Genomic DNA, 10,054 nt, shown 5'->3' with positions numbered 1-10,054 from the left:
GACTCCTGGAGAGTTTTAGCAACCCCGGGCTGGGCCCCACCCCAGAGGTGCTGGTGTTATTGGTCTCAGTGCAGTTTGGAGAGCAAGAGTTGTTCAAGTTCCCTACGGAATCCTGATGCACAGCCAAACTTGAAGATAACTGTGTTAATGGATTTGTGTGAATTGGAATAATATTAGCTGTCCTTTACTAAGCATCTCCTGCATACTGGGTATTTTTAGCAAATGTCTCAACCTGAGCTCCCTCCAGGAGCAGTAATTAAACGAATAAGACTGGGTGAGAGGCAATGGGGAATGGTGGAGACTGTGGTGACCTGGGGAACCACAGCCTGTCCTAAGGGGCAGCCACAACTCTATGCGGTGTTGGTCATTACATCAACAACTAATTCTGATGTTTAAAGGAGAGGGTGGGGATGGGAGGGGACCAATCCTGCCCTTTGTTTGGATGTATCAGCAGGTGGCCAGTTTGAGGTCTGGGCTTCACATCCATTATCTTTTTTCCTCGCTGCGGTATCCATGGAAGTTAGACATTATCACTCTTTTTTGAGATGAGGAAACAGAGATGAAGTGGTTTACTCAAGGGTGCTGTCGCTGGCAGAATAAGGACCCCTCAAAGAGGACCCTGTCTTCATCCCTATAATCTGTGATATGTCCCCTGGCAAGGGCAATTAAGGTTGGGGATGTAATTAAGGCAACTAATCAGCCGGCTTTCAGATAGGGACATTATCCTGGGTTATCAAGATGGATCCGTCACAAAAGTCCTTTAAACGTGGAAGAGGGAGGTGAAGAGTCGGTGTCAGAATAAGAAAAGCCGGCCTTTCTTGACTTTCAAGATTGAAGGAGAGGCCACACTCCAGGCAATGTGGGCGGCCTCTAGACACCAAAAAAGGCAAGGCGATGAGTCTCCCCTGGAGCCCCCAGAAGGAACGCAGCCCTAAGGACACCTTAATTTTAGCGCAGCGACAGCCGTTTCAGATGCCTGGCCTCCAGAACTGTAAGAGGACAAACATGTGATGTCCTCTTTAAGCCACTAAAGTGTGGCTCTGGCTCCAGCTGTGGGCTCCGTGTGTGCCCTGCATAAGCCGTGGGCTCCATTTGGGCCCCGTGTATGTGACCGGCCGTGGCAGGTGGCAGGTGAGGGGCAGGGAAGGAGTCTCTGGTTTCTCCCAGGTGTGCACTTGCTGTGGAGAAAAGTTCTGAAAAGTGGCAACTTTTACCCTTTTACAGTCCATCTGAGATGGCTTTGACCTTGGACTTCACCACCCCCTCGTACGGTGGATGCCTTGTTCACAGCTCAGTCCTCTGTTACCCCATGTGACCCTTAAACCACTTGCAGTCACGGTGGGATTATCCCCTGTCTGTAGACAGAAGTAATGATAATAATTGAAAACATTCCCTCAGCATGTACTAAGTACCAGGGTCTGTGCCAAGCAGATTTATCCTATTATCTCATTTTATAATCTCAAGAGTCCCAGAGGTGGCCATTCTTACAGGCAGGGAAACTGAGGCACTGAGAGGTTCAGCGCCCCGTCTCTCGGGTGAGGAAATGCAGCTCAGAGGCGGGAACTAGTTTGGCACCCCCGACCAACTGGAGGCGGTAGCTGGAATCTGAGGCCAGGCCGGCCTTCCTCAGTCTATGCTCTTTCTTCCATCATCTGATTAAACAATAATTCCAGATTTTTAAATCCCCCCCAAACACCACCTTCCTTACTGCCAGCGTGCTGAGCACATGGAGGTGGGAGAAGTGAGGAAAAACTCAGTTTCTCCCGGCGGAGGCCGGTTACACGGGTAGGTGTCCCTGCAAAGCCACTTTGCAGAGAGGCACTTCAGTCCTGAAAGATGACTGCTCTGTGTCTAAATCAGATTTAGAAAGCCCCACGCTGTGAGTTGTGCTACTTAGAAATATTGTGCATTATTAGGTTGCTTTTGCCATTTGGTAAGGAATTTAAATCCCCCATCAAGTAAATGAATTGCTACTAGTTTAAAGGAACGGTCTTGAATTTCCACTTCTTTCTAAATAAAGCCTCAGGGGGACACAAGGGACACGTGGAAGTGACAGGTTAATGTTTTTTTGTGCTCGTAAAATTCCGGGTCGTATGCAAATGAGGACAAACATGATAATATGGATGTCTACTTAAACTCACTGCAAGCGTGCCATTTTTTAACTCACTTTAAAAGTCAAATACATTTAAAAAAACAACAAACCACCACGATGGCAAGTGGAAAGCACTCCCACTGGCCAAACACTGTAATAATAATCATCATTATCGTCAATGATATTTTGAGCATTTCCTCAGTGGGGGGCACTGCTGGAATGCTTTCCAAACTGTGCGACACACTCACCCTCCTTGGTGTCACCCTGTGAAGCTGGTACCATTATTTCCATCTTGCAGATGAGGAAACAGAGGTTGAATCCTTCTTTCAGTTTGTTCACAAGAGGGGTGTCTGCTGAAGACATGAAACTTACTTTAACCCATGGTTTTGATGTGCCAACACCCCCCCCCACTCTCGAGTGCCCAGCACACAGTAGGTGTTCAGTGAACACCTGTTGAATAAATGAATGAGTGAATGAATGATGCAAATGCAGAAAGCAAACTCAGATTCGAAGTCCAGTATAGCCTTGTCTCCCCGCCGATGGACCTGAGGGCCGATGGAGATTGGTCTTCTGTCTTTGGTCTTAACAGTGATGTGTCCATTTTAAGGGGCTGCTGCTCTGAGCCTCCTTCCTCATCTACAAAATGGGGATGCCAGTAGGAAGTGTGCACGCTGCACCTGCCTCAGGGGGACGTTTCCAGGATGAAGTGAGCTGACATTGTGGAGTATGAGAACTGTGCTTGGCACAGAGCAGTGTTAATAACAACAATGCTACTTATTGTCGTGATCTATAGTATCTATTTCTCTATATATCATTACTATTTATGACACGTGATCCTGGTTTTCCATTTACTGTAGTGTTGTAAAGTTTTATTTAAAACTAAGCATATTTGATTGTATAAAGTAAATTGAAAATAAGTCAGTGTCCGCACGGGTGGTATCCAGGTACAGTCCAAATCCTGGGGTGGTATTTGAACGATGGAGTAACACGACCATGGCGGGGAGGTAATTCAATCTGGGGCAGCTTCTGTGACCATCCCTTGGTCACCTGGGGACAGGCACCACTGCCTCCCTTGGGACCTGGGGCGTGGGCGTTGAGGGGCACAGGCTCTGTGCAGGAGACTTGAAGAGGCTTTGTGAGGACCCCGGATGCGGATGTGCTGCCATCCGGGCTTTCCCACCTTGCCTGCTCTGAGTACACAGCCTCCACCTCAGACCCGGGCTGGTATTTTTAGCACAGACGAACCCTGCACCGCCTCCCACACTCTGACCAAATTTAGAAATCTCAAGAGGTCTTTGCACTTCCATGCCCCCAGTAGGAGCAATGGATGGAAAGGCCCCCAGCTGCCAGTCCAGCCAGAGCCAACCCTGACATTTGCGGGACTCTGCCTGCTGACTGGTGGGGAAGACCAAGATTTATTGCACAGTGAGAAAAAACCAGTTGCAGAATCACGTGTGTGGTCTGGGTCTACTTCTGCAAAAGCAACCCCCAACCCCCCACCATGCATGGGTGTCTGGGACTGCACAGCCAGGAGCTGGGCGTGGGAGGAACCCTGTTGGGCTGCTAACAATGGGGGTGGGAGTGGGGAGGTGGGAGGGTGGGCCGAGAGATGAGGAACTCCACCTTTATGCAAAGCTTTATATTTACTGTTCAAAACAGGTGTGTATGACTTCTTAAATCTGAAAATCTTGAACAGCAAAAAGTTGATATCCTGAGATTGAAAAGCCTCAAACCACATTGCTCATAGGGGATTCCACTGTTAACCAAGGGCCTCTGAAGCTGTGTGTGGTGGCCCTTCACTGTTTCTGAGAATTGGACATCCACCCTGTCTTCCCTAGTGTCACTCAGATGTTCCGAGAACATTATTGCTCCCTACTGGGTGCTGACTCCACCCCCAGCCCGAAAGGGGGGTGGCCAGGAGTAGCCAATGAGAGCTCCCACCTCACTTTTTCAGGGCTGGATCTGGCTGCCAGCAGGGGTGGGGGCGGGTTATTGTGGACATTGTTGGAAACAACGACCCTTTGCTGAAGAGCTGCTGTGGAACCTTCTGTCATATGAACCTGTTGGCCGAGCTTGTGAGGCGTGTCCGACTCGGGATTGGGTCTCTGCGAGCCAAGGAGACAGCACACCTATGAACTCACACAAGCTGATGGCTGAATTGTCAGGAATTTTGCATATCGGTTGTTAAACATGGCCAGTATTAAAATTAAATTATATACTTATAATTAAATGAATTATATTAAAAACAAAGGTAATAAGTACTCAGAACTTATCACTCCCTAGTTACTTGACTACACTGTACTGTTATCCATGCCCTTGGGGATGTTTACTTGCATTGTTACTGTACAGTGGAAATGCTGTGTGGTGGTGTGCACTTGTGTGTCTCCTTCCAACTCCACACAGCGAGCCACCCTGGTAATTTGAAACCCACCATGGTGGGAGTAGTTACACCATGGAAATTGGCAAATGCTACAGATAGAGCTCCCCCACCCAAAGCTGTTGTTAAACATTTACTAGCATGCCTTTGAATGGAGGCCTGATAACACACGCAGGGTCCCTTCTGTTCTTCAGGAATCCCAAGAAATAGAAAGGAGCGATTGTAAGCATCTGTGGGGCAAAAACCATACTTTATCTGTCTTGGTTTCCCCAGCATCTAGCAAGGGCATTCAGTTTATGAATGTTGAGTGACTTGAGGAAATCGGGGTCCAGGAAGTCTCACCTAGTGGTGGGGTAGGGACCTGAGCATAGCTTTTATTTTACTCCAGATCCCACTTAAGAAAGAATAGATAACCAGAATAATCCTATATTTATTAAAGAAGTGGAATTCACAGTTAAAGCTTTCTAACAAAGAAAACACCAGACCAGGTGGCTTCACTGGTAAATACTAACATGCAAGGAAGAAATAATCCTAATTCTATACAAACTCTTCTAGAAAACAGAAGAAGAGGGAACACTTCCCAACCCATTTTACGAGGCTAGCATTACCCTAATACCAAAGATATTACAAGAAAAGAAAACGGTAGACCAATATTGCTAGTGACCATCAATGAAAGAACCCTCAACAAAATATCATCAAATTCAAACCCAGTAAAATATAAAAAGGATAATACATCATGACTAAGTAAATTTTATCCTGGAATGCAAGGCTGGTTCAACAATTAGAAAATCAGTCATTGTAGTGACTATCAAAAAAGCATATAATCATCTTTTTTTTAATTTTTAGTTTCAGGTGTACAGAACAATGCAATAGTTATCCTTTTTGCATATAATCATCTTAATGCAGAAAAAGCATTTGACAAAATTCAACATCCATTCATGAAGAATTTTCAGCAAACTGGTAATAAAAAGAAATTTCCTCAACCCAATAAAGGGCATGTACAAAAAACCTGCAATGAACATCAGACTTAACAGCAAAAACTCAATGTTCTTTCCCTAGATTGGGAACAAGGCAAAGATGTCCCTTCTCACCACTCCTATTCAACATCATACTGGAGGCCCTCGCTAGTGCAATATGGCAAGAAAATAAAAACAGATAGATTGGAGAGGGAAAAATAATATTGTCTCTATTTACAGATTGCATGATTATCTCTACAGAAAACACCAAGGAACCTACGAACTACCAGAACTGATGACAAGTGAGTTTAGCAAGATTGCAGGACACAAGATTAATATACAAAACTCAATTGTGTTACTCTATACTAGCAATGAGCAATAGGAAATAAAAATTTTAAAAACAGTACTATTTACCAATAGTACACCCCTGGGGGGAAAAAAAACCATGGAAAACTTTGGTATAAACCCAACATCTGTACATGATCTGTATGCTGAAAATTGCAAAACAAGGATGAAAGAAATCAAAGAAGACCTAAATAAATAGATATACTGTACCCTGTATTCACAGATTGGAAGATTCAGTGTTGTTAAAACATTAAATTCTTCCCAAACGATCTATAACTTCTTCCCTCTCTCCAAGCCCAACGATGTTTTTTTTGTATAAGTCAACAAGTGTATTTGAAAGTTTATATAGAGAGGCAAAAGACCTAGAATAACCAAAACAATTTTGGAAAAGAACAAAGTTGGAGGACTCACATTTTCTGATTCGGATGCTAAAGCTACAGTAATGAAGACAGTGTGGCTGATGAAAGGCTGGATCGGTGCAACAGAGTGGCATCCAGAAACAGAGCCCCACACGTGTGGCCAATCTACTTTCAACACAGCTTCAAAGGGAATTAGATGGACAAAGGATGTTTTCTCAATAAATGGCACTGGAACAATTGTCATCCACATGCAAAAAAATGAACCTCAACCCACACCTTGATCATAAACAAAATTGGATTCAAAATGGATCACAGACTTAAATGCAAAACATAAAATTATAAAACTTCTAGAAGTAGACCTAGGGAAAAAATCTTGCGATTTGAGTTATGCAAAGATTTCTTATATATGACACTAAAAGAATGATTCATCAAGGGGGGGAAAAAAGGGTAAATTAGATTTCATCAAACCTTTTCAAAAATCTGCTCTTTGAAAATCTGTTAAGAGAATGAAAAGATAAGACACATACTGGGAGAAAATATTTGCAAAACATGTCTGATAAGGAACTTGTGTTTGTGGGTGAAGAGGGGAAGGGATTAAGAAGTACCAACTGGTAGTTACAAAATAGTCATGGGATGTAAAGTACAGCCTAAGGAATATAGTCAATGGTATGGTAATAACTATATACAGTGCCAGGTGGGTACTTGATTTATCAGGGTGATTACTTCATAAGTTATATAGATGTCTAATGACTGTGTTATACAACTGAAACAAATACAAAATTGTATGTCAACTGTAATTGAAAAATAAAAAAATATTAAAAAAGAACTTGTGTCTGGAATCTATAAATAACTTTCACACAACCCAATTTAAAAAATGGTTAAAAGATTTGACCAGACATTTCATCAGAGAAGATATGCAGATGGCAAACAAGCCCATGGAAAAATTTTCGTAGTCACTAGTTATTAGTAAAACGAAAATTAAAACCACAATGAGATATCACCACACACCTACTAGGACAGCTAAAAACAAAACAAAACAAAACAAAACAATACCATGTGGTAGTGGGTATGTGGGGTAGCTGGAACGCTCAGACCCGGCTGGTGGGAGCACAGAATGGTACATGCACTCTGGGGACAGGTTTGGCAGTTTCTTGTAAAGTTAAACCTATATCTACTTTATGACCCAGAAATCTCACCTCCAGAGCAATGAAGATATAGGTTTGCACAAAGCCTGTACACACATGTTTATGACAGCTTTACTCATAATCTTCACCAAGTGGGGACAACTCAAATGTCCTTGAGCTGGATAAACAAGCTGTAGAGTGTTCATATGATGGGATATTTCTCTGCAATAAAATGAACAAGTGAACCACAAAACAGCAGGACTAAATCTCAAAGTCATTATGTTGAGTGAAAAAAACCAGACTCAAATACATAGTGTGTGATTCCTTCTAGATGTTCTAGAAATGACAACTATAGGGACGTAAAGAAACCAGTGATTGCTACGGGCTGGGCGTAGGAGCACAGTGGGATTTCGAGTTGATGGAGACATCTGTGTCTTGATTGGGGTGATGGGTGCTTGATCATTCATTTATCAGAACTTGTAGAATTGTACCCTTAAAAAGGGGGGATTTTGCTGTAAGTTATACCTCAAAAAATTTAAAAATGTTTAAAGAAAAGAAAAAAAGATGCATTGTTGGAAAATAGCACTAAGAAGAATTGCAATACCCATTTCACTTAGATAAGAAGTTGTGATAAGTAAACTAATTTTCATTTGGCCAACATTTGAAGGCCCCACCTTCCCATGACTCATTTCTGATTCTTCATGGAATTAACAAAAAAAATGAGGAAGCATTTATCTGTACCCATCCATCCATCCATCCATCCATCCATCCATCCATCCATCCATCCATCCATCCGTGCTGAGATTATCCTACCTGTCACAATAAATGGTAAGAATCATTTATAAGAAGAACCAGCTGTGCTTATTCTGAGCTGCGTCTGTACACTCAAAGCAGAATGTTACCTTGACCTAGGACACAGGTATGCAAAGTCAGACACGTGCATTTTCAAACGGTCCGTACTCTGCATGACACAGCTACTGTCAGCCTGGACTAGGAACTCCTATACCATCAGCAGGTCCTCAGTCTTCTTGCTGTGTTTTCCCCTTGTCACGGGTTATGCTCTGCTACTGTAACACAGCTGTCATGTTGGCTCCCTGCGTACCTGAGGGTATGACCTCGGTGCCAAACCATGGAGGAGGCCTGGCGAATTCCACAACACGGGTCATGTGTCACTTCCAGAGGCTCTGCCTTCTGCCATTCCCTCTGGAACAAACACCAGTGGACAGGCCAACACAGAGAGGCTGAGTCACTCTTTGGGGTAGAACCACCCAGAGTGAAATGCTTAGGGCTGGCTACTAAAAGCATCTTTAGTTTTTCCAACATTTGTGCAAGTAAGGAAGAAACCAGCCTGGAGACCAGGTGGCCCCCAGAGCTGGCTTTGCAACAAAACTGGAAAATGCTGGTTCTGTGAATTATGCTGATTGTCAGGTGCCTCCCTCAAGATTCTAATTCTGTGGGCCTGGGGGTCCAGGGGCCTGTATTTTTCACATGCTTCCCTAGGTAATTCCAACGCCCGGAGAGAACTCTGAACTATGGTTGTCGGGAGGTCTCCAAGAAGAGGGAATTTCCCCCAAGAGGATGGGACCAGATGACGGCCAGGTGGGTTGGGTGGTGGGATGATTCAGGAGGAGGAACCCCGCTGGCCCAGGCAGGTGGAGTGACCAGGTGACCAGCCAGCACAATAAGAAGTGCACAACCAAATGACAGGTGACGCTGCCCTGACAGGAGCAGGAGGCAGCCCAGAGGACCGGGTGCTGCTTGTAGACAACGTGACCGACGCTGATTGATTTAAAATAATGTAATTCATTGTCTAGCACGCTATTTTCCGTTATTACTTTACTGATCCTCATAGGTCAGGCCTTGGGCTGTAATTATAATTATCAGGATGAGTCTTTTAATCAGCGACCTTTGAACTCATATACAAACTGTCACACTCCATGAACGGGCAACGACAGCAGCGTGCCCTGCAGCTCATTTGGCTGCTCCTAAGAGGAACATTTCAGCAGGAGTGCTCCTTGCAGCCTTCCTGTATAAGTCCCCCTGTGGCCGGCTTCCAGCCATCAGGGTGTTCAATTAAGAGGGTTTTTTAAACTGCAGTTTTTGTCTCAACAAGCACGGTGAGCATCATGTATGGTATTTTATCTGCAACTGCTGAGGAGACAATAAGCATGTGTGTCTTTTGAAAACCTAAATTGTGCCTACCATAAAAGACAGCGATTTAAAAGTCACGAGGCTCATAACCACATCCATGCTTTTGGAAATGATACAAAAACTACTCAAGTAGCATCATAAACTGGGCTGCGCTTAAAATCTGTGTTTTGTCTGATGCACCCAATTAAAAATAAACGGCAATAAAAGTTCGATCGGGAAAGTGTAGAAATAGTCGGCTAGTTAAGCCAAATGTCCTTACGCTTTAACCGAGCATGTTGAAGTATGAATAACACTGTCCACTAATGACTGGTAGTCATAAATTGAGGGGCTATTCAGTAAGATTATCAATGGTTATAAAAAAATGTAACATGTACGCTGGAAATGACCTCTGGAAATTCTTGCCATTTGCAAAAGGTAGGCCGTCCAACTTTATGATATAAGCTGCTTCCGTCCGTCAGGACCAACCCTTTCAGTGATGGAATCCAACAATAGAGACGTCAGTCAAGTCTTAGGTTTGTTTAGAAAGCATCCTTTATACAGTAAAACTGTTGTCAAACAATGTTGTAATTTAAACACCCTCCCTCCAAAACAGAGACGTTCAATTGTGCAAGAGGCGTGCATTCCTGAATGATTCCCTGCTCCATCTCAAA

General features: G+C 43.8%; 1 long non-coding RNA gene across 1 annotated transcript in view; it reads left to right on the top strand.

Moving 5' to 3' along the window:
- The window catches only part of LOC109380011 (uncharacterized), a 10,106-nt gene extending 3,342 nt beyond the window's left edge, over window positions 1-6,764 (top strand). Inside the window, exon 3 of the long non-coding RNA XR_002123351.1 lies at window positions 5,666-6,764. This is a non-coding gene — a long non-coding RNA (uncharacterized LOC109380011). The remainder of the gene's footprint in view (window positions 1-5,665) is intronic.
- Window positions 6,765-10,054: the final 3,290 nt, after the last annotated feature.

The sequence above is a fragment of the Hipposideros armiger genome, unplaced genomic scaffold (genome assembly GCF_001890085.2).
Source record: "Hipposideros armiger isolate ML-2016 unplaced genomic scaffold, ASM189008v1 scaffold_32, whole genome shotgun sequence".
NCBI lineage: Eukaryota > Metazoa > Chordata > Mammalia > Chiroptera > Hipposideridae > Hipposideros > Hipposideros armiger.
This window is presented reverse-complemented; position numbering and strand designations above follow the sequence as displayed.